At 39.9% G+C, this 18,235-nt stretch overlaps 1 long non-coding RNA gene across 3 annotated transcripts in view; it reads left to right on the top strand.

The window, feature by feature from the left end:
• LOC102555022 (uncharacterized) overlaps nucleotides 1–18,235 on the top strand; it is a 235,354-nt gene that overhangs the window by 72,187 nt on the left and 144,932 nt on the right. The window contains exon 1 of one of the 3 annotated variants that reach the window (XR_015642470.1): nucleotides 13,972–14,121. The exons of 1 other annotated variant lie outside the window; for it this stretch is intronic. This is a non-coding gene — a long non-coding RNA (uncharacterized LOC102555022). Of the gene's footprint in view, nucleotides 1–13,971; nucleotides 14,122–18,235 lie in introns of those variants that run through there. One more of the 3 variants, XR_015642474.1, reaches the window with a different exon arrangement.

Here is an 18,235-nt window from a genome sequence, read left to right as displayed (position 1 = left end):
TGACCATTTGCTTGGAAATTGTTTTCCAGCCTTTCACTCTGAGGTAGTGTCTGTCTTTGTCTCTCAGGTGTGTTTCCTGTAGGCAGCAGAATGCAGGGTCCTTGTTGCGTATCCAGTTTGTTAATCTATGTCTTTTTATTGGGGAGTTGAGGCCATTGATGTTGAGAGATATTAAGGAATAGTGATTATTGCTTCCTGTTAACATTTCTTTAGGTGCTTCTCAGCCATTCAATATTCCTCAGTTGAGAATTCTTTGTTTAGCTTCATACCCCATTTTTAATAGGTCTATTTGGTTCTGTGGAGTCTAACTTCTTATGTTCTTTTGTCTATTTTGGATATTAGCCCTCTATTGGATGTAGGATTGGTAAAAATCTTTTCCCAATCTGTTGGTTGCCGATTTGTCCTAATGATAGTGTCCTTTGTCTTACAGAAGCTTTGCAGATTTATAAGGTCCCATTTGTCAATTCCTGACCTTAGAGCATAAGCCATTGGTATTTTGTTCAGGAATTTTCCCCCAGTTCCTATGTGTTTGAGATTCTTCCCCACTTACTCTTCTATTAGTTTGATTGTATCTGGTTTGATGTGGAGGTCCTTGATCCACTTGGACTTAAGCTTTGTACAGGGTGATAAGAATGGATCAATTTACATTCTTCTACATGCCGACCTCTAGTTGAACCAGCGCCATTTGTTGAAAATGCTTTTTTCCATTGGATGGTTTTAGCTTCTTTATCAAAAATCAAGGGACCCTAGGTGTGTGGGTTCATTTCTGGGTCTTCAATTCTATTCCCCTGATATACCAGTCTGTCTCTGTACCAATACCATATATTTTTTTAATCACTATTTGCTCTGTAATACTTCTTGAGGTCAGGGATGGTGATTCCCCCAGAAGTTTTTTTATTGTTCAGAATAGTTTTTGCTAATGGATAGGATTTTTATGTATACTTTGTATGTTAGCCAGTCACAAGCATTGTTTATGAAGATGTCTCCTTTTTCAGCAATGGTCAAAGATGAGCAATTATCTTCAGAGGAAACCTTCAGCCTTAATTGCTGACTACCCATTTTAAAATGTAATCCAATCCAATTGCTCAATTTTTGGAGGAGGACAGAAGAATATATATATATATATATATATATATATTAATTACTTTTCTATTGCCGTGACCACAATATAGGTCAGAAACAACTGTTTATTTTGGCCCATGGTTTCAGTCCATCATAGATGGCCAGGCATTGAAGGGAATCTCAGTTCATGGTGGTAAGATCATGACAGAATATTCTCACCTCATTGCTGATCAAGAGGCAGAGAGCAAGAGGAACCAGGAGCTGTATATAACCTCCAAACCACCATTCTCAGTGACCTACTTTTGCCTTCTATGACATATCTACTGAAGGTTCCATAGCTCCCACAAGTAACTCCATCATCTTGGGGTATATTTTCAAAATGGGAGTCCACTTTTAAGAATCCTGTTGAAGGATTCAGACTCCGGTGTTGTAGGGATGCTGGAATGGTAGCATAAATAAATAGCTGAGCATAGTAAGTGTGGGAGACCAAAAATGCTCAATGTTGCATCTAGACAATGTGCATCATACCTGCTTTAGTACTATATAAAGCATGGAGGTGGAGACTTGAGGCATTTCTTAAAGTTAGCTGACTGAAGACTGTAGAGGGAGGTTAAAGACAAGGAATTGGCCCAAAACACTGAATTTTGATACCAGAAAAATCTAGCTTCTAAAAGTTTCATGAATTCTGAGTTTGTGTCATGTCAACAAAATATATTAAGTGTAACTGTGTAAGGTTGTAATTTCTGAAGATAAAAATGGCCATATATTAGCCATGCCATTTAATTAAACCTAACACTTTCTATTAGAAACAAAAGAAAGATCTAAGATGGTGACAGACATACAAGCATAGTCTGTATATAGTCATATCCAGGGAATTGAAGTAGAAACTTGAAGAACAGGTAGCAGAAGTAGGTGACTATATAATTCGAGTTTTAATCATAGAGTTAAAGTAGGAAACATTATACATGCCATGGTAAGATTGGTTTGGTTTGGGAAGCACATCTTCATAGTGTGATAGAGTGCCAACAGTAGATAGCAGAGCTTAGGAATTTGTGTAGCTCATTCAGTAACAGACATTTAAAGAGAATAAAGAGACAGGAGGTTCTTTTAGCAGTAACCCTGGTAAAGGGAGGAAAGATGTCAGGAAAATATGTTCTGCTTAGCATCTGACACTCTTATAGTTGCTGGGTGCCCCTTTATAATGATCCCTTCTGTATCAGATGGTTGCCTACTGGGACCTTCCATGAGTTATACTCTTGGGAAACTCAGAGCAAGACTGTATGCTGAGAGCTTGCCAGAAGAATACTTTCGACTGCTTGGAAGAATCTTGTAGTGATTCAGGAAATGAGAAACCTGGTCAGACATTGACTTAGCAGAAATTTCTCAAAGCTAGGGAAAGGAATGTTCATCAAAGAACAGGACACATTTGCTAAGCAAATGACAAACAGAAAAGAACCACCCCACATCATATGGTAATTAAAGCACGAAATAAACAGAACAAAGAGGACAGAGAAACAAAGAGACAGAGACAGAAAAGGGGAGAGGAGGGAGGGCAAGAAATAAGTTACACCAGAATTATAGAAAATTTCTCAATAGGTAAGGAGGGTTTGGAATAAATGTGTTTTCAGTCCTGAAAAACAGCAACTATCATCTTAGATCAAGTAAAACAATTTGTGATGATCGAAGTAGCAAGAAAAAAAAATTCCACAATAAAACCAGTTTAAAGCATTTCACAACTAAGCAAGCTCTACAGAAGATACATCAAGGAATGGTTGATGCTCAAGTAAAAGATAAACAAATACACAGAGTTACAGGAAAGAGTAAAAGCATAAGCTAAGCAAGTGATAAATAGAAAAATATCAAACAGTAAAAAATCAATATGACAGGAATTAATACACACTTTTCTAAATTCCCTAACCCTAAGATACAGACTAGCAAATTGACTAAAAAAAAAACCAGGATCTGTGAATTTGTTGTCCCCAACAAAGGCATCTCGCCATTGGAGAGACACAATGGTGGAGGGAAAGGGTAAGTAAATGAAGCTCAGAAACAGGCAGATGATACTGTCCTGATACCTGACAAAACAAACTTCAAACCAAAATTAGAAGGGAAGAGGGCCACGCCATACAAATTTAGAAATAATACATGTACATGAAACATGGGCGCACCCCGTTTCCTAAGATAAAAACCAATGTAGTTGTAACTACCTACATGTGAAGGCACAGGTTTACCCACACCCTTGAGGAGCGGTTGACCTCATTATCTGTCTCCCACAGTCATCCTAACAACAGCAGCAATAACCAAAATTCTCAACATATGTAGAGAAAGTGATTTTTAAAATTTAACAAATGAATAAAGCTAGAAACCAACAACAAGAGAAACTATGAACATAAACAGACTCATTGGAGATCAAGTATGAATGATGATCAAGTATGACTGTGAATGATGAAGAGGTTAAGAATGCAGTACAAAATTTCCTGGAGTTGTATAAAAATGAAAACATAACCAAAGGAATATAGTGAAAATAATCCTTAGAAGGACATTTTGAGTTACAAGTGTCTACATTTAAAACTCAGAAAGCTTTCAAATAACTTATTGATGTGTCTTAGAGCCTTGGATAAATGAAGGCAAGCCAAATCCAAAGCAGTAGATGGAAATAAATATTCAAGATCATGGCATAAATTAATGAAATTGAAACAAACAAACAAAAACAATATAAAGAATTAGTGAAACAAAAAATTGGTTCATTGAAAACCTAAAGAAGATTGACAAGCTCTTAGTCATATTAACCAAAAGAGAATTAAGACCAAAATTAATAAAAATTAGAGATAAAAGGGGATGTTGTAGCAGATACCAATGACATTGGGAAAATATGCACATGCATTAAAAAATGTACTTACACTAACTTAGAAAACCTAAAAGAAATGAACTTTTAGGTGCATTGGACCTAACAAAATTAAATCAAGATAAACAATTTAAAATTAGCTATAACAAGCAAGGAGATTGAAATAGTAATAAAAATATCTCAAAAAAAAGTGTAGGCCCAGATTGATTCATTGCTGAATTCTGCCAGTTAGAGAAGAACTAACACCAATACTTCTCAAATTATTCCACAAAATAGGAAAGGAAAGGATGCTACCAGAATTTCTGCAAAGCTATATTGCGAGGATACCAAGCCAGATAAACAAGGATGATAAGGGGGAAAAAAGAGAAATTTTAGTCTAATATGCTTTTGAATGTAGATTTAATAAAATATTTAAAAACTGAATTCACGAACACATTCAAAAGATCATTTACCACAGTCAAGTTGGCTTCATTTCAGATATGGAAAGATGATTTAGCATGCACAAAGCAGAAAATGTAATGAGTCATGCAAATGTACTGCAAAGGATAGAAATCACACATTCATCTTAGTAGAAGTAAAAAGGTTTTGATAAAATGCATCTGCACTTAGTTTTTTGCTTGTCTGTTTTTTAATGTATTTGACACAGCTACAGGTATCTGGGAAGAGGAATATCAACTGAGAAAATGTCTTTATCAAGTTACATTATAATTCAGGGTATTTTCTAAAATTATTAATGATTAGTATAGCTGGGCCAAGCTTACTGCATTGCCACATCTAGGCCCCTGGTCCTGAGCTTTACAAGAAAACAGGCTGAGCAAGCCATGAGGAGCAAGCCAGTGGTAGAATTTCTCCATGGCTTCTGCATGAGTTCCTGTCCTGGTTCTTCCAGTTTCCTGTCCTGACTTACCTGGATGGACAACAAACTATAAGAGGAAATAAACTTGTTTCTGTTCCAAGTTGTTTTTTTGACATGATATTTTATTACAGCAGCAGAAACCCCAACCAAGACACTATCTTTTCATAATGGAAGCATGACACTACCAAGCAAATGGTCCCAAGAAACAAGTTGGAGTAGCCATTCTAATATAGAATAAAACTGACTTTCAACCAAAAGTTATCTATCTATCTATCTATCTATCTATCTATCTATCTATCTATCTATCTATCTATCTATCTCTATATCTATATATAAAGGAAGGACACTTCATACTCATCAAAGGAAAAATCCACCAAGATGAACTCTCAATTCTAAACATCTATGCTCCACACACAAGGGCACCCACATTCATAAAAGAAACCTTACTGGAGCTCAAAGCACACATTGCACCACACACAATAATAGTGGTCTTCAACATCCCACTCTCATCAGTGGACAGATCATGGAAACTTTTAAAGAATTTAATGAAAATGAAGGCACAACAGACCCAAACTTATACAATACAAGGAAAGCAGTGGTAAGTGGAAAACTCATAACTCTGAGTGCCTTAAAAAAGAAACTGGAGAGAGTATACACTAGCAGCTTGACAGCGTACCTGAAAGCTCTAGAACAAAAAGAAGCAAATTCACCCAAGAGGAGTAGATGGCAGGAAATAATCAAACTCAAGAGCTGAAATCAACCAAGTAGAAATAAGAACTATACAAAGAATCAAGAGGTAGTTCTTGATCAAAACTTGAACTATATCAAGAACCAGGAGGTAGTTCTTTGCAAAAATCAACAAGATAGATCAACCCTTAGCCAGCCTAACCAGAGGGCACAGAGACAGTATTCAAATTAACAAAATCAGAATTGAAAAGGGGGACATAACAGAAACTGAGGAAATTAAAAAATTTATCAGCTCCTACTACAAAAACATATACTCAACAAAACTGGAAAGTCGTAGGAAATGGACAATTTTCTAGACAGATACCAGGTACCAAAGTTAAATCAGGATCAGATAAACCATCCAAACAATCCTATAACTCTTAAAGAAATAGAAGCAGTTATTAAAAGTCTCCCAACGGGGGTGGGAAAAAAAAAACCCTGGACCAGATGGATTTAGTGCAGAATTCTGTCAGACCTTTATAGAAGACTTCATACTAATGCTGTCCAAACTATTCCACAAAATAGAAACAGAAAGAATACTACCAAATTCGTTCTCAAAGCCACAATTATGCTTACACCTAAATCACATAAAGACCTTACAAAGAAAGAGAACTTCAGACCAATTTCTCCCATGAATATTGATGCAAAAATACTCAATAAAATTCTCACAAACCAAATCCAAGAATACTTCAAAACTATCATTCACCAGGATCAAGCAGGCATCATCCCTGGCATGCAAGGATGTTTCAATATACAGAAATCAATCAATGTAATCCACAATATAAACAAACCACATGATAATTTCATTAGATGCTGAGAAAGCATTTGACAAAATTCAACACCCCTTCATGATAAAAGCCTTGGAAAGATCAGGAATTCAAAAGAAGGTCAGAGGGATACAAATTGGAAAGGAAGAAGTCAAATTATCACTATTTGCAGATAATATGATAATATACAGAAATGACCTCAAAAATTTCATCAGGGAACCCCTACAGCTGATAACCAACCTCAGCAAAGTGGTTGGATATAAAATTAACTCCAAAAAATCAGTAGGATAAACAGTAGGAGAAAGAAATTTTGGAATATATTCTTCACAATAATCACAAATAATATAAAAAATCTTGGTGTAACTCTAACCAAACAAGTGAAATATCTGTATGACAAGAACTTCAAGTCTCTGAAGAAAGAAATTGAGGAAGATCTCAGAAGATGGTAAGATCTCCCATGCTCATGGTTTGACAGGATTAATATAGTAAAGATGGCCATTTTGCCAAAAGCAATCTACAGATTCAATGCAATCCCCATCAAATCAATGGCTTATGCTGTAAGATCAAGAATTGACAAATGGGACCTCATAAATCTGCAAAGTTTCTATAAGGCAAGGAACACTGTCATTAGGACAAAACGGCAACCAACAGACTGAGAAAAGATCTTTACCAATCCCACATCTGATAGAGGGCTAATATCCAAAATATACCAAGAACTCAAGAAGTTAGACTCCAGAGAGCCAAATATCCCCCCCCCCTTTTTTTTTGGTTCTTTTTTTCGGAGCTGGGGACCGAACCCAGGGCCTTGCGCTTCCTAGGTAAGCGCTCTACCACTGAGCTAAATCCCCAGCCCCCAAATAACCCTTTTTTAAAATGGGGTACAGAGCTAAACAAAAATGCTCAGCTGAGGAATATCAAATGGCCGAGAAGCACCCAAAGAAATGTTCAACATCCTTAGTCATGGGGGAAATCCAAATCAAAACAACCCTGAGATTCCACCTCACACCAGTCAGAATGGCTAAGGTAAAAATCTCAGGTGACAGCAGGTGCTGGTGAGGATGTGGAGAAAGAGGAACACTCCTCCATTGTTGGTGGGATTGCAGACTGGTACAACCACTCTGGAAATCAGTCTGGAGTTTCCTCAGAAAATTGGACATAATACTACCTGAGGACCCAGCTATACCTCTCCTTGGCATATACCCAAAAGATGCTCCAACATACAACAAAGACACATGCTCCACTATGTTCAAAGCAGCCTTTTTTTTTTATAACAGCCAGAAGCTGGACAGAATCCAGATGCCCTTCAACAGAGGAATTTAAAAAAAAAAAAAAGTGGTACATCTACACAATGGAGTACTACTCAGCTATCAAAACAATGACTTCATGAAATTCATAGGCAAATGGAATGAACTAGAAAATATCATCCTGAGTGAGGTAACACAATCACAGAAAAACATACTTGGCATGCACTCATTGATAAGTGGATTTTAGCCCAAAAACTTCAATTACCCAAGATGCATTCCACAGACCACAGGAAGTTCAAGAAGAAGGATGACTAAAATGTGGATGCACCCCCTCTTTTTTAAAAGGGGAAAAAATATACATAGGAGGGGATATGGAAGCAAAGTTTAGAGCAGTGACTTAAGGAAGGGCCATTCAGAGCCTCCCCCACATGTGGCCCATATATATACAGCCACCAAAACTAGATAAGATTGATGAAGCTAAAAAATGCGTGCTGAAAGGGACCAGATATAGATCTCTCCTGAGAGACACATCCAGAGCATGTCCAATACAGAGGTCAATGCTAGCAGCAAAACACTGAACTGAGAACAACACCCCCTTGGGGGGAATTAGAGGAAGTATTGAAAGAGTTGAAGGGACTTGCCACCCCATTAGAACAACAATGCCAACCAACCAGAGCTCCCAGAGACTAAACCACTACCCAAAGACTATACATGGACTGACCCTGGGCTCCAACTGCATAGGTAGCAGAGAATAGCCTTGTTGGGGCACTAGTGAAAGGGGAAGCCCTTGGTCCTGCCAAGGTTGGACCCCCAGTGTAGGGAATTGTGAGGAGGCGCGGTAAGGGGGGTTGGATGCAGAGGGGAACACCCTTATAAAAGGGGAGGGGGAAGGATTAGGGGGCTGATGGACAGGAAACTGGGAAAGGGAATAGCATTTGAAATGTAAATAAGAAAAACCAATTTTAAAAATAAATGGAAAAATTAATTTAAACTCTTAAAGTATTTCAGATTTGGTACACAGAAAATAAAGAGTTCTTGCTGTTCAACACCGAGGATCTGAAACAGAACTCTCAATTCATTAACCTGAAAAGAGAGAATGTAGTGGTTAATTAAGCATTATATAGCAAATAAACCAGTAGCAATAAGAAAAATAGACAATAACAAAGGCCAAGGAAAAACCTGGTCTAGAGAAAAATAGTGAAAAAAGTAGAAAAAATTGTCCATGAATTTTTTGGATGTAGAAGAGTTTAGCAATGACATGTATGGCTATCGCCATACATGATGAAGTGCAATGAGAGTCCCAGAGCTAAAGAGAGAGGATCAACAATATTATAGAACTGATTTACATAGAAGATACCCTAAACCAAAATGACTGGTGTGAAAAAAGGCCTAAGAACCAACGCAAGTGTCCATTAATACAACTAGACTGGATCTGTGACCTGGAGGAGAGACACTTGATACAGCAGACTGTGAACAAGCTGTACAGGAAGTACATGGATGACCATAGTCAAGAGACTAGACAATATCTGTTTTGTAGAGTTCTAACTAGTCACAGCATCATTCACGCATGTCGGTGAGTGGATAACAAAGCTATCCTCACGTGTTTAAGAACTCTGTAAGCTGCATACATGAAGCCTCAGAGGAGAAACAGCTGTCATAGGAAACCCTGACAGATAGGCAGAGAATAAATTAAAATACAGAATGCAAGAGTGGAGAAGACAGGAAGCAGCAGCCGGTTCATTTAGATAACAATCTCGAGGCCAAAGTTTCCAGGAGTTTTGTTGTGAAGGCTAACGTGAATGTTATAAAACCTGACAGCACGGAAGGAATAGACTGAGTGAAGACGTAGGAGAAGTGAAACTTTGCTAATTCGCTCGTCTTACTGAAGTCGGAATCAGTCGACTGTCTATGTTAAGCCTGCAGTTCAACCATCGCTGGCCGCACTGCGCCTGCCACTGCCATTACTTTGCTTTGTTCTTTCTTTGAAAAGACACATAAAAGGGTAAATCTTGTTCATCCAGATCAACTGTCAAGCCGGCATTGTGCTAAATTACTTTGGGGAATTACAAGAAGTTGAGAACATGGATTTGCTTTGAATGGCCTCCGTTTTGCTCTCTTCTTTTTAACAAGCTCATTGAAGACTTATATTTAACCTGATAGCTGGTGGAACTGAAGTCAATGAGTTTGTTTCATGGGACGGAAAGTCCCTACTGTCCTCTAGGTACTTGTCCAGCGTGCTTACTACTGCATTTGTTTTGGACTCCGGGGCACTGTCATGAGCATCTGTGGCATCTCAAAGTTTCCCAAAGCGGATCAGCTACCCTGTTGGCAAGAGGACAGGGTCATGAAGACAGACGTTTATTGGCTTGCACATTTGGAACAAAGTACGGCACAGGAAATGTAAATGAACTAGGTCCCAAATTAACCAGAATTGCCAACCTTTTGAATATACATGAACACAGAAATTATGATATCTTGAGAAAATATCATGAGAAAAGGCTTATATTAAGGATATGAAATTCACATTCACAGTAGTCTATCCCAAAAGAACAGCAAATTCAAGTCCAGTGTTGTTCAACATATTCCCATCCTCTTTCCTTACAATGATAATGACACACTGGCCAACACCAACATCAGAGAATGTGGAAGAGATAGATTAATGTTCCAAATAACAAACCTTTTTAACAAACTGAAGTTCTGGAATCACACTTCTAACGCGTTGCTTTGAGTACTAAGGCGTGCTCGTCAGTTCTAAGAAAGCCTTTTCTAGCAAGGATGTACATAGAAGGTGCTTGCTCAGTATAACTTGCAGTATAGAGGGGACTTAGACCCGCCAAGCCACATCTCCTTATAGCTTTGAAGAGCTTTAGTTTTGGGCCCCACGTTTTTGAAATTGTGTTTGTCAGGGTGTTCTAAGGGTCTCCCTCCAGGAGGTACCTCGTTTCTGCACTTCACAGCTCTGACCACACACTGGGACCCCTGCCCTTTGCCCAGCTCCCTTTGCTTATGTGCTGCAGGGGACCTTCTCTCTGGATACGGCTTCTGAGGTCTCTGCTTACCCAGGCACACCTTCATTTCTTGGGAAAAGGGCACCCGTGGCTTCTTTGGGTTGCAAGGCTGCTTACTGACAGACACCAGCACCTATGAAGATACAGACAATAAAAGTTGGTGTGTGCGTTTCATTTTATAAGTCAAGAGTTGTTAAAAACGGTGAGAGAAGCTTTGACATTTACCATTCAGAGTGGTGTTTCTGGTATTCTGCGCACGAGGTCATCTGACGACAGCAGCACACTCCCTTTATGTTGTGTACCGGCGCTAGTGTGTACGCTGGCACTTGTAGTCTGTGAGCAGTTAACAACCAAACTCCCTTTTCTCTAAGCTACACTTCTGATCATATAAGAGGAGTTGATGAGGGAGACTCTGATGGGTTTAGTTATTTGTTGTTCTAAATTAGGGGAGGGATTTCCCCCCCTTCCCCATGACTGGCTGCAGTCTTATGATTTTCCATGAGCATACCTGGGTCTCAGGAAAAAAAGAAGTTTGTTCTTCAGGATCACAGAATTTCACCGAAGCTACAGCTCCCTCTCTACCCACTCTTGCGTGTGTGCTCGTGTGTGTGTGTTTGATCCTATGACTTCATATATGCCATCGATGCCAGGCAAACGCTCTACCACTGAACCTATCCCTAGACTATCTGTTACTTTTTTATTTTGAGACACAGTTGATCAGACAGGTCTTGAACTTGAGATTCTAAAATAAATAAATAAAATTCTGTAAAATTGGAGCTGAATTATGGTGTTTGCAAAGCAGCCTATTATAAATAGTTTTGGAAGAAAATGGTCCATCATTATACTTAATTTGAGAAATATTTTTGATTTTTATTTTCAAGATGTAATCGGAATTTACTGCAATTTACCCCATCTATGCAAAGCCCGATTTAGCCTCGTCCGTGGCTGCTCAGAGCATGCCATCAGCGCCACCTAGTGTACAACACATGCACAGACACAAAGGCAGACTCCAGCACATAAGGTTGAAAAATTCTTCGGACCCTTGGGGAAGAAGCTGGCGGGGGCATCTGGAGCTGATTTCTTAGCGATTCACGTTTGTATGATCAATACTACTTAAAAAACAAAGTTGAAAACATAGAAAATACGAGATATATAGAAGGGTAAACGAGTACCAGATTGTGGGAAAGGATATACAGGAAGTTCAGGGAGGGAATCAGGGCTTGTTAAACATCTGTTGGGTCTTTTGTTCTTACCCTTTTCTTGCAGTGGAGGAAGGGATGGTGGTGTTTTCTTGTCTTTTTTCCCAGTGGATGCTAAGATTGTCATTGTCAGAACCCACCACATCATTGTTGACAGGCAGTTCTATCTCTTGCATGGTTTGTACACAGGCATGGAAAGTACTCAGTTCTGAACTATGTTTTCAGGATGGTTTATAGTGAAAAGGCTTGGAAACTGCTTGCCCAGAGCAAATGTTAGCTTCTGTCCAGTGTAACGTCTCTATCAGAGCAAGATTGAACAGGCTGGCTTGCAACCCCTTGCAGGACTGGCGTTTCCTCACCCTGGCATTTATAATAATGTAAGCCTAGCAAGTGTGCACAGCACTGAACTATGGCTTGAATAGCAATGCCGTCTTTAACCATTTTGATCTGCTAGAAGTAGTTATATATTTGTATGATCAACTTGTCAGGATGTAAAAAGAGTAACATTTTGAGACTCTCGTGGTTCTTCACAGACACCACCTAAAGGGACCCCTAATTGCTAGACGTGCAGTCAGTCTATAATCATAGAGTGGCGGCCCTTCCTCATTTCCCAGAGACGGAATAGTCCCACTTACCATGTCCTTTCTCTGACTACAATATTATCTCAATTCAAGAAATCCAGAGCAGGACTAATCCAGGTGTCAAAGATCAAGGTCAGCAGAGGCATAGACATATACTCTGTGATCTTTTTACTACACGCCACAGCAAGTTTCCTTATAACAATGTACTTTTAAGAACTTGTTTTTATAAGCTGAGCATAATTAACTGACTGCTCATATCATGAGAAATTTCTAGGCTCTTTGAAATTTATTTATTACATTTAGATTTTTAAAAAATCAGGAGATTGAAGGCAGGGTTTTACAGAAATATCACTGTCTTTCTTATTCCTGGAAACTTTAAAATTACAATAAAGGGGTGGAATAGTAGTATATGGATATGCTTACTACGATGAAAATTATTCAGCCTCATGGTGAAGAGTCTAATTCACAGGATCTGCACTGAATCCAGGAGCCTACATTCGTAGCATGGACCCAGGCAGTGCTGATTCGAGAGTTTTGAGACCCACGTATGAGAACTGTTGTCCTGAGTTATGAAAGCATCCTCAGAAAGGTAAATGATTGAAAGTGGCTGGTGAGATGTATGTCTCCAAGGATAAAAGGAGTCATTCGTCTAAGTAGATTGCTGGAACATTTAGTAGACAAAATGAGTGCCATATGAGTACAGGGCTGTTTGTTCTATCTTAAGTACCGAAGGTGGAAGAATTGGTTATTTTTTTTTGTTATTCACAGAAAAATAATTTTTGAGGATTATGCACAGCACTGGTTTGCTGTCATGGTTTCCTCCTCCCACCCCTCATCTTCTACATCATTGTTCCAGTCCTTAAGTGAGTTTTTATGAGCAGGGGTGGAAATCCTACTGGACATGGCTCAAAACTTTCTTATCTCTAAAATATGTCATTGAGTGTTCACACACACACACACACACACACACACACACACACACACACACTACATAAAAATTGGTTTAAATAAAGTCACATACTATCCTCATTTTACAGGTGTGAACATTATTAGGAAGAAGTTAAATGGTTTGCCAGGAGTCAAAAAAAAGTAGGAAGCATTGAACTGGGGCTTGAATCTTGATTCCTGATGCTTGCCTTCCAATTTCATCCAGTGCTGTCTCACAGGTGACTTCCCATGAAGACCATAGAAACAGTGAGGTCCCCTGTTGCATTCTGGATGTAATTTGATTTTGATGAAATGTGCTTTACACGTCCATTTTCAGAACAAGAGAGCCTCCTTTTGTTTAAACGTGGTGCACCTGTGCAGCAAAGAGAAAACTCGACATCCATATGAGGTCATAAAAATGCCCCAAAGGAAAAGACAAGAGTTCTGTTTTCAAAATAAAGCAGTATTTGTAATAAACAGAGCCAAGACAAGCTGATTTATAAAACATTGTAACTCTGTCTGAGGTATGAACACTCAATGATCTTACCAGCCTTCAGGACGCCTCAAGGGAGACGGGAACAGGAGCACAGAATGGGCTCAGCTGCATGGACACAGCTCTCTGAATTCTGAGAGACTGAGGGACCACACCTTTGGTTCCTTGTTCCCAAGTGTGATGCCAACCATTGCTTTCTGCTTCCTGCCTTTCCCAGAGACTTCTCTAGATTTGTATTTCCAGGGACCCAGACCCTGTCTTGCTTTCAATAAGTGTTCAGCAACAACAATAACACAGAAGTGACTGTTTATTCAGATGGGAGTTAACATGGGTGCGATAACACTCGAGATTTCTGTTTCCCACTCGCACGGTTGTAAGGAAGCTTACGCAGCAAGGCAGACAGCACTGCTGAGGTAGGTTGAACAGCAGGGCTTACCTTTTGAGGTAGGTGTTGTTTTCGAATGTTCTTACATGTACTAGCTCCTTAATCGGCTCCGACGCAGTCAGTAGGACTCATATTTATTTCATTTCTACAAGTGAAACTCAAAGAAAACAGATTTACCAAACACTGTAGTTAACTGAGTTTGCCTCCATTCGAACTTGGCCATCTCTTCAGAGCAGTGCTTCTCAGCCTAACACTGTGACCTCTTAATGCAGTTTCGTATGTTGTGGTGTCCCCCCACCCCCACTATAAAATTATTTCCATTGCTGCTTCATAACTGATTTTGCTACTGTTATGAGTCATACCATGAATATCCGATGAGCAGAAGGCTGTATTCAACCCTGTGAAAGGATTGCTATACTCTCAAAGGGGTCATAGCCCACAGGCCGAGACTGTTTTAGTATCTGCCTGTGTTACAGTAGACACAGCAACTTGGATTTGACTCTGCTGGGTTTTTTTGGGGGTGGGTGGGTGGGTATGATGTTAGTCAAGTCATATAAGCCATCTAAGTCAGTTTCTTCACCAATGAAACTTTATGACAATGACTGACCTTGAAGTAGTTTGGAGCCTGGAAAAGGATTCCATGGTGGATTTAACTGGAAAGGGACTGGTGTAGCAGAACACGAGGGAACTGAAGACACATCAAAGCTAGGTTCGTCTCCTCTGCGTCTCAGGAGGGTTAGTTTAATTATCTCCTCCTGCTTCTGTGTCTTTCCGAGTTGTAGGTCAGGCATAAGGCGCTGTCACATACACAGTTCCCAATGAGAAGGTGGGACCTTCAGCCCAGTCACAATCCTACAAATCTAGTCAGGATTCTCATTTCCTGGTCAAGTCACCCTGAAGCTGTGGCCTGAAGGCTCAGATACTGGAATATTCCAGCTTGGTCACTGGACTTCAGGGCATGATATTATCTCCACTTAAACCAAGTGGCTAGGGAGAGAGCTTTGTTTTATTTTTTTTTGGGGGGGGGTTGTTGTTCCAAATAGAGAGAGTAGTCTTCTAGATCTGTACTGTTGATATTTTTGGCAAATATTTTGGTTCGTTTTTGAGATTGTATTTTAATTGCAAGATTTTCCCCGCCTCTTTCTTCCCTTCCAAATCTCCCACATGTAACTCCCTGTTCTCCTTCAAATTCATAACATTTTCCTCCCATCAATTGTTAGTAAATACATGTATGTATATACATACATATTCCTAAGTGTATGACCTGTTGTGTCTGTATACATACCCACACATACTGTTATTTGTACATATGCTTTTAGGGCTGACCATTTGGCCCTGGAAACCAACTGTTCTTCTGTGGGGAAGCCCACCTACCTCCCCCACTCCCAGCGTCCCTCCATTGCCTGTTGTTCTTTGTGTAGGGTTTAGGCCTCATGGCCTTGTCCCCGTCCCGTTTGTCTGTTGGTGTGGTCCTTGCTCAGCGCACGTTTGAGCAGCCATGTTGGTGAGACTTTATGGACGCAGCTTCTGATGTTACTGGAGACACAATCTCACAGCAAAGTTTCTGCTTCTCCGGTTTTTGCGCTCTTCCTGTCCCCTCTTCTGCAGTGTTCCTTGAGCCTTTGGTGGGAGTGCTCTGTAGATGTATCCGCTGGGGGTGGCCTTGACAACCACATTTTGATTGGCTGTGGCTTCTCATAGTGGTGACAAAGAGAAGTTTCCTGGGTTTGGAGCAAAGACTGCATTTACCTGTGGTTTAAGGACCAATGTCTGTAGATTGTTATTTTGGATTGTGCTGCTTTAGTAACTGGTGGTTGTAGCTTCTCTCCAGTAACTGTGAATTCACTAACACCCAGTACTTAGCTCTATCTCTAGTGCCAGGCACGGCGTCCCTCCTGTTGAGAGGGTCTGAAGTCCAATTAGAGAGCGGGTAGCTACTGCTAAGGGGCTTTAATTTATCAAACGTGATTTTAAGATTGGCTTTTCGGCCAAATAAATGTCTTTAATTGTGAAGTTTAATGTAATTCCAGGTCTCTATTACATTTAACTGCCTCATAGGCACCTACATAGGTATAACAGTTTATTTATTTTATTGTTTTTATTTCATTTATTTGTTGAAAATTATATGTATATATATAATATGCATCTTGATCCTATGCAATATCAGCTCTTTTCCCACTCCACTTGTACATCTTAGTGATATATGCATTTCAAGTCTTACATCTTCTGTAATTTAGAGCGTCTTTACCTGACATGAACAGGAGATCAAGTCTTACATCCTTGGGTACAGGAACAGGTAGGTCAAGGGTTTTATGTATCAGCTCAAGTGGGATATCCAGATCCCTGACAAACCATTATTTCTGGATGTGCATATAGGAGTGTTTCTGGAGTACATTAGCATTTAAATCAGACTCAGTAAAAACATTTGTCCTCATGACTACTGATGGGCACTTCCAACCCATTGAAGAGAGAATGGAAAGGTAGAGGGAGGGCAAATTCTCTCTCCTTTTCCTGGAGCATCTGTTTTCTCTTGGTCCTGAACATCATCAGAGTTTCTAGTTCTTAAGGCTTTAGAATACGAGTCTTAAACCAGTAGGCCCTGCCTGTTCCCCTGTGTTTTCAGACCTTGGACTCAAGATTGGGCCATACTACCTGCTTCCCTTGTTCTCTAGCTCGTGCGTGGTATGGCTGGGGCTTCTTGTCCTACATAATTGCAGGAGCCAGCTTCTCTAATAAATCCCTTTTATATATTTATCTCTATTAGTTGTTTCTCTGACTAATACAGTTCAGTATCTCACCACTACCTTAAATTCAGTAGACAAAACCTGAACTAGCCATATTCAAGAATGTCCCTTCTCTGTATCTCAGCTAATGGTACCCCTGCTTATCTGGTTGTTCAAGGGAGACATATGACAGCTCCTTCTTTATTTCTAGGCAAGCTTATCTCAAATAATCACTCAGTTCTAGCTACCACTTGTCAGATGCTCCTGATTTTCTCACTTGCTGTTGTCACTGTCTTTGTTCTAGTTTTCTTTCTTAGATTAGTGTCAATGTTAATAAGGAATTTTCTACAATGCAAATTTCTTCCCCAGTTAACACTCTAGTGGACTTCCTTCCTTCTTTCTCTTTCTTTTTCTCCCTCTTCTCCTTCTTCTCCCTCTCCTCTCCCTCCTCTGTCTTTCCTTTCTTTTTAAAAAATGAGTATCGAAAATTTTCTTTGTGATGCTCTGTCTCCTCCTTTATTGTCCTCTGGACCTATATTTTGTGTCTTTTGATGTCCCAGTGTTTGGTTCTGATGAACTGAAGAGTGACCTGAAGCAGGGCGCTGCTTCACAACTGCAGACCCTGCAGTGGGCTTACAGGTTACCTACCCTTCACTGCGGGGCTCACTAATCAAGGACAGTGTGTAAGCAGTGCATGGCAGGCACTTAACTACTGAAAGTGCCCATTACTTTCGATTTTGTTTGTAAACTGAGTCTATTTCTGTATTGATTGAGGTCCATCTGAAGGCTGGATCCCTTTGGGCAGGAATGTTTGCTCTTGTCTTGAGGACAAAAGACGGTGATTTAGTTAGTGGCATGATTATTCTTAGGTCTTCCAAGGGTGAGGGCGATTGCTCAGTAATAGAGCATGTGTCTAGTACACCCAAGAATCTGGCTTTGGCTCATAGTACTGCCAAAAATAAAATATCTAGTTCTGTGCTTAGTGGGCATAATTGGCCATGGACACAGCCTCAGAGAGGATCACCTTCCTGAGGGAATTTCAGAGCTGGTTTTCAGAATGCTGCTGTCTCAGACATACTGAGTACGCCACTCAGAATGGGGAGCTTCTCTAACCCGTTCTCCTCAGTGAATGGATAGATGAGCTTTTAGGCTCTGAGAGGCAGAAATTACATAGTTTTAGGTTTAAGGGGGAAAACATGGCTTTTGATGGAAACAAAGGCAGACATTAGCATGGCCTTATCTCTAGAAGAGGAAGGAAGTTAGGGGACGGTGAGCTTAGGGAGGCTGGTGGGCTTTGAGGGGCTATGTTAGAGAAGCCAGACCAGAAGGTTTTGTGTTGGGATGAGGGTTCAGGATGCATGCTGTTAAGCTGGCAAGGGCTGGAACAGACAGGGAAGAGTAGAAATGTGGCAGTCAGAA

This window comes from Rattus norvegicus, chromosome 18 (genome assembly GCF_021556685.1).
Source record: "Rattus norvegicus strain SHRSP/BbbUtx chromosome 18, alternate assembly SHRSP_T2T, whole genome shotgun sequence".
Taxonomy (NCBI): Eukaryota; Metazoa; Chordata; class Mammalia; order Rodentia; family Muridae; genus Rattus; species Rattus norvegicus.
Note: the sequence above shows the minus strand (reverse complement) of the source record. Positions and strands in the feature narration are given on the sequence as shown.